This window comes from Corvus kubaryi, unplaced genomic scaffold (genome assembly GCF_017639235.1).
Source record: "Corvus kubaryi isolate FWS band 111438036 unplaced genomic scaffold, C.kubaryi_AGA036_p1.0 69, whole genome shotgun sequence".
Classification (NCBI taxonomy): Eukaryota; Metazoa; Chordata; class Aves; order Passeriformes; family Corvidae; genus Corvus; species Corvus kubaryi.
In genome coordinates this window covers 2,263,174-2,269,173 of record NW_024582057.1, presented here as the reverse complement: position 1 = coordinate 2,269,173, position 6,000 = coordinate 2,263,174, and positions in this window count along the sequence as shown.

Sequence of the window (6,000 nt, the reverse complement as noted above, 5' to 3'; positions counted from 1 at the left end):
ATACTTGTTTAATTCTTCTGATGGCTAGAACCATATGCTATGTGGTCGTCACTGAGACAGGGAGTCTGAGAGAGGTTAAAAGTGCACATTAAAAATACCATTTTTCACAGGTTGCATTGGGAAAAACACTATTGATCTTCTGTCAGCCATTTGGGCTTTTTATGTGTAGTTCTGCTTAAAATGCCTTCGAGGAAGTCCTTTGAGAATGAAATTTTAGGTCATGAAAAACAGAAAGGCTGAGAACTCAAAAAAATAAAATCCTTTGTTTTTTAAGAGTGCAGCACGTCTCTTGCACCAGGCTGGTAGCAATGTACATTTCCTTCTGCCCTCCCATCAATGTACTGAACTGGAAGGAGCTGTGCACTGCTCAGGGGACATCGTGCCGAAGGTGGGTCAAGCTCTGTCCTCTGTGGTGAGCCTACAAGAAGGAGCAGTGGGGAGGACTGGTCAGGCAGGACTGGGCTGTGGGATCAAATTTTTCGGTAGCCTGCACCACCCAGTTTATTTGGAGGAGGCTGCAGCAAAGTCCTCGAACAAGTCCTGCCTCTGCCATTTCTCAGGCTTGACCCAGGGTAGGTCTTCTGGCTGTTCCCACATATTCCTTATAGGCAACAGGCAAAGGTACCCTCCAGGAAGGCTGCACTTTGCCATTTGGGTGTCATGCTATTGTCGAGATTAAAAATAATCAGCCGCAGTCTCAGCCGTCTGAGTTAAATACTTTAAATTTTACTGCAGGTGGGTTGACTTGAAGTATTTGGACACCATGCTCTCCATGCTGAAGGAGCTGAACTTCCCTCTTCTCCTTTCTTAACTTACTTTTTGGCAGTAGATTGCAGAAAACACATCTGCTACACTTGGCAACTAAAGGCACCTTCGTTTTCAGATAGATTCTGTGTAAATACCAAACAAAACATATATTATAGATGCTTGGCTTGGATGTAGTATAAAATTTGCTTTCTAAGCTGCCTTCTTCTTCTCTGGTTTGTGCAGGCGTAAGGGCATTTCTGCAGCTATGTACAACTTTCCATTGACATAGTATTTTCGTATCTAATTGAGGTCTAGTGGCCACCATCCAGCTGACCCTCCTTCTGAGCACATATAGCCTGCAAAAACACAATCTGAGGGAGCACTGCTGCTGTTCATTGCCACAGAAACAGAAGGGAATAAACCCCATTCCACCTCAACCTCAGTGGAGCTGTGTCAGGCCTCGCATGTACTTCCTCCTTTCACCAAATGTGATAGGCACACTGAGAAAATAATTTCCATGAGATGATTGCTTCATAAATTTTGTCCTTCCTCTCCTTCGGGTTTTGGTCTGCTTGTAAGCAAGCTGGGATTTTATCAGCCAGCCCCAGTACCCCTCTGAAGGATTCTTTGTCTTTGCTGGGCGCCTGTCAGGCTGGCTGGAGACAGAGGTTGTGTGGTATGTTTCTGTCCTGCGAGTGGACTTCTATAATCCTTTTTCTGGGATAAACATTTCGGTTTGCAGTTTTGAAAATGGCTTACCACAAATATTTGCCTAAAATTTGCCAGTGAAGGGAATGTTTCTTCAGCAAACACATTTACCAGCATGTTTTCAGTCAGTAAACACCACTGAGGTGTGAGTAGAGTCAAAGGGAATTAATTTTTAATGCAAATCATTATTAATATAAAATAATTTGGAGATGACTGGAATCAGCTTTTTGTCTTCTATTTTGGGGAGCACTCATCAGTTCAAATGCAGACACACTCCATGCAAGCCTGTACCTTTGGGGGTGGGGCTGAAAAGAGAAGTGTGCTTTTGGAACTCAAGATGCAGTGACACGTACCCCCATTTGGAGAGCTGAACAGGGTATCTGTGTGTGCTATGAACCAGCCCATTGAGCTTGTCTGGGCATGAGTGATGAATCGTGGCACTGAGAAGGTCCTCACAGTGTCCTGGTGACCAGCCTTTTTTGTGGGGTGAAGGGAAGGTGGGAAATGGATGATCTTGATGTACTGGGCCTCAGTACAGGCGGCCTTCAGTGGGGTTGGGAACCAAAGAGCTGGTGGGACTCAACCTGATCCTGTGGTGATGTAGCCCAGGAAAAACAGGCAAGCTGAAGAAAGAGAGGTTTGGTTTTCCTTCTGCTGAGGTGGCAGCTCCTGGCTAGGCTAGTGAGTGCAACCACTTGTTTTTTGAGCTGCCTCTTTGGTGCACTTCCCTCCCCATTGAAGTTCTCTCCAATTTGGTGGTAGGGCACTTTATCCTGTGATCAGATTTCCATTGCAGGTTCTCCTGCCTTCCTTGGTGGAGAAGTGCTGCCCTGGAGTTGGTTCTCTGGGATGTTGCAACTTTGGAAGGAGAAAACAGGGTGTGGTGACATCTGCTCTCTGCTGTCCCCCTCGCTGGGGTCAGCCTGCGGTGGAATGCATTGACTCGCTGTGCCCTCACTGTGCCTGGGATTGATGAAAGGAGACTTTTCCTGAGGAACTGGTGTTGGCAGTCTGTAGCAAGTCTATGGCTTGATAATTATGGATTCCCACTCCAGTACTAGAGCTAATTTGCAAGCTCTAGGGAAGTGATGGCTTGGCAGAGGGGAGATGTCATTATTCTTATTAGCACTGGTAGTTTTAGACCAAACCCTCTGTCCTCACTCTCTATGAGAGTGCAGATTTTCAATCAAGAAATGTGTGACCCAAGTTTGGGTAAAACAATTATTGTTAGGCTGTGCAAGATTATTTCATGGCCAGGAACATGAGCAAGAAATCTTATTTTCATTGCAGAGCTCTCGGAAGGTTGTCAGGGCTTCTGAAGATAATAAAACCGCTGTCTTATTAAAGGTTATTTTCTTCATCAGTACATTGTCCACTAGCAAGATGGGAGGCTCAGTCACTGATGCCAGAGCACACTGAGGGCTTCTCATAGAGAAGCTAATTATATTTAGCCCCTTTTTTTCCTTCTTTCATTGCAGAAAGACAGAATAGTTGTGAATAAATTGGGAAAGGGGAGGGTGAGGAGAACTCACAGTTCATTAATATTCATACTTAGCCACAATACACAGAAAAGGTGACAAGGAGCTGGCTGCCCAGAAACCTATGCACCTTGGTGCTAGATAGAAAATTTAATTTCATTATAGTTACCTTTAGCTCAGCACCTAATAAGCATGTTTGAAATAATGGAGGGTTGCTGTGTACTAGAAGAAGACTCAAGACTCAAACAGAAAATGCAAACCATCCCTCCTTTTTCCCTGCTCTGCCGAATTTAAAATAATTCTGCCAAGGCCCAGGAGACCAAGTAGACTTTTATTCTTGTTTTTTCAGTGATTATCACAGAAAATCATCCAGAAAAAAAAAATCAAATAAGATGGTCAGTAGGGGGGAACAAACACTTTTTAATGGGTAGTAAAAGAATGGAGACTTATTCCATTCTCACTTTGCCTAGTGAGCACTGCTAGGGTCTTGAGGTCCTTGTATTTCCTTTTTGTCCTCTCATTTCATGCTGTTTTATCTGTTCTCTGATAGCTCTTAGTGGTTTTTTTAATCCTTTATCTTATTTTTTGGGAGACTACTATCCGTGGAGTTTACTACCTTGTTGCTAGGGGAGAAAGGAGCCAAGGAGATTTCTTTCACACATTTGCTAGGGTTGCTTCAGAATGTTGGTTCTCACAAGAAACTTTAAAATCTCAGACCCCAATCCTTCTCTGTAGCCCACAGGCACAGGCGGGGATGGAAGCTAGTGGAGATGCTCCATATAAATTTATGTGAGTTTAGGGGACAGCAGAATGTGATCTGTGCTTGGCTGTTTGTCTAATACCTTTGCCTTGCTGAAATGAGAGTTGAACAAAGCATTTGGAGCTGCTTTTAGCCTTACAGCAAGGACCTGATGTTTGTATTACAAACCCAGCAGAAATTACTTGCATTTTGGTGGCTGAGATAGGAAAGTGAGTGTCACAAATGACCCTTATATTTTTAGCCCATGCTGAAATTTATCTTTTTACAGTCCAGTCATGAGCTGTAGTTAATGACCTAGCAAAACATTGCATTTATCTTTAAGGCAAAGCTTCTTCCAAAGTGACCAAACCTTAAAAGATTTGCTCAGGGGTGAAGCCATGCAGGCTGGCAGGATGGAGGGCAGCGGGCATGGGTACCAAGCTATGAAATGATGGTCACAACCTGGCCCTGAATCTCTCAAGTTTATCCCAGTCATTTCTCAGCTTCTATTTTTTTTGTTGAGAAAGCACCATCTTTGCTTCTTTCTTGGCTCTGTTCCCAGGGGAATTTCGTAAACCTTGGGAGAAACAGAAAATCGCACGGGTTTCCATTTGGTCTCTCTCGTCTTTGGTTCTTTGTTTGGAGAAACTGTGCTAATGGCTCATGTTGATTAAATATCCCTACATTCCTAGCAGACAGATAACACTTGGCACTTGAGAGGTTTTTGAGATAAATCTCTTATGGACACATGGTAGTTTCTACACCACATGTTTTCTCCTTCCTCCTTCTTTAGCGTGCCTTTGGTGATTTGTTTGTTTGCATGAATTAGTCCCAGCTTCAGAACACATCCATGTCTTTTATTTTTTATTTCCTTAATTCGGGGTGGTTTTTTCTGCTCCTGCTCTTTTTTGGATTCATATTGCTTTATTAGCAACATTACAGTCTATTTTGGGTGATTTAGAACAGAACAGATAGAAATGCATAAATATTATTCCCTGGCAAATAAGCAAGCCTAGATACGCCTCAAACACCTTTTAAAACATTTTAAACACTTTTTCACAAGCAATTTGTGTAGCTGACTACTGGGCAAACATAAATCCCTAAATCCTTCTTTTCCTCTATTTTGATGAGCATTTCTTTGTCTTTCTTCTGCTTTTCTTGTCAGCTTATTTATAAGGGATGGTAGATGCCACCATGCTTTAAAAAATCCTGTTATTTTGCTTGTTTAGACACCTGCATACCACAGCAAATTTTTACCTCAGTTGCCACTTATTTTTTTGACTGAAAACAATCTTTAATTATGATCAAGACAGAAACCCTCTGTGTGTGTCTGTCTTTAAAGGCGTGATAGGTACCTTGGCTGGATGCTGCTGCCACTGTGCTATCTTCTGTTTATTAGAGTCCAGCCCCTTACTAGGCTGTCAGCCGAGCAGAGGAGATGCAGAGTGACAGGCATTTCTGAGTACACTTCATGGATGTGCCAGTGCCCCAAAGTGAGTCATGAGGTGTGACAGGCATCCACAATTTTTCATCTATACGTGGAGCTTGAAAAACTGTGAGACGGTTTTCTTTGGGCAAAATAGCTGCTATCCAGAGAGCTGTGGTCCAGGCGCTGTGGGCCCTGTCTTGTCAGTGCTGCAGGGAAGGAGATGCTGTTGTGCAGGCTGGAAATGGCACAGCTCCGTTAGGAAAGAGTTATGGGAAAATCTCCTTTGGCTTCTTGGTCTCTCATGTGTGACTGTCATGGCCATTGTTACACCTTGCGATGCGTAGTGAGCATCGCTTCATTGTGCTTGGGGAATGAGAAGGGATGTCCTTCGCCTGCTGTCTGGATTGCCAGTAAATGTGGTCTGAGGAAGTGTGGGGAAAGGAAAAAATACAGAGTCTGTGCAAATGTGAGTGGATTTTTTTTTCTACACTCTCTTTGCATAGACTCCCTTGGGAAAAAGGGAGTCAATGAACTAGCACGTCTCCTGAGGGACTGCAGCCATATTTCCAGTCAAAAAATTTTGGTTTTCAATGAAATGTATGTCAGAAATATTTTGGTTTCAGTGAAGTATGTGGCAAAAATATTTTCTTTAATTTTTTTTTTCCCAGTGAAAATACAGCAATGGGGAATAAGTAGGCTTAGCTCTATTGGTAACACTATTTTCTGTCAAGAAGCTAGTTCATTTTAATGGAAAAATTATAATCAAGCGTGGGAAAAGAAGCACTATTCTAGGCAGTGATCCTGTCACCTGTAGAGAAGAGATTTGGGATCTGGAGTGGTTTGCTTCTATTTTGAGCTTTAATGTTAACATTTTCAGGCTCCTCAAGTCAGCCTCATGC